Consider the following 885-nt stretch of genomic DNA (forward strand, 5'->3'; position numbering starts at 1 on the left):
TGTTATTTCTTCAAAAGATACCAATTACAAACCCATATGCCCCAAACACCTGAGTTCCTTTATAATCTGAAGCCAACATTGGCCACAACTAAAGGTAGATATAGGACGCTCTACAATAATAGTGGAAGACTCCTATGTCTACTTTAAATAATGGATAGAACAACATGGAAGGTCAATAAAGAAATAGAAGATATCTATGACACTATAATAAGCTAGACCTAAAAGACATTTTTTTAAAAATCCAAAATCTATTTATTGGGGATAGTTTCCCACTCATTTTGATTTACCACTGAAAGTGCTGTTTCCATCTGAAGGAGCATCCTTCTGTAAGCCTAGCTTTTTGTCCTGTAGTCTGGAAAGGAAAATGGAACAGCCAACACACAAAACCACGATTTTGCATGCCTAATAATGGTGGTGATTTTGTAGCATCCTGGTCACTTCACATCCATGAAGTAGGGGTTGGGACTCTGCACGCAGGCATTTCTTCTTGTTCTTCTTCTTTTTTTGGGGACAGGTGGAAGAGGTCCTTCATGAAAGGCATGTATTTTAGGAAGGTAATCACTGCTGGAAAATCTGGACCTAAAAGACATTTATGAAATACTCAACTCAACAACAGTAGATTGGACAGTTTTCTGAAATACACACAGAATATTCTCTATGATAAGACCATGTGTGTAGTCACAATTCTTAATACATTTAAAATTTTTGAAAAAAATATGTCTTTTCAATCACAAGGAATTAATTTAGAAATTGATAGCAGAAGGAAAAATGAAGGTCTAAAAATGTTTGGAAATTAAACAGTATTTCTTTAATGGTTCAAAGGTATCATAAGGAATTTAGAAAGTATCTTGAGACAAATGAATATAAAAACACAGCATAATAACA

The 885-nt window shown here is 34.2% G+C and overlaps 1 pseudogene; it reads right to left on the bottom strand.

The window, feature by feature from the left end:
* Positions 1-283: 283 nt before the first annotated feature.
* On the bottom strand, positions 284-541 carry LOC125095589 (40S ribosomal protein S27-like; annotated as a pseudogene).
* Positions 542-885: the final 344 nt, after the last annotated feature.

Source organism: Lutra lutra, chromosome 3, assembly GCF_902655055.1.
Source record: "Lutra lutra chromosome 3, mLutLut1.2, whole genome shotgun sequence".
NCBI classification, from domain to species: domain Eukaryota; kingdom Metazoa; phylum Chordata; class Mammalia; order Carnivora; family Mustelidae; genus Lutra; species Lutra lutra.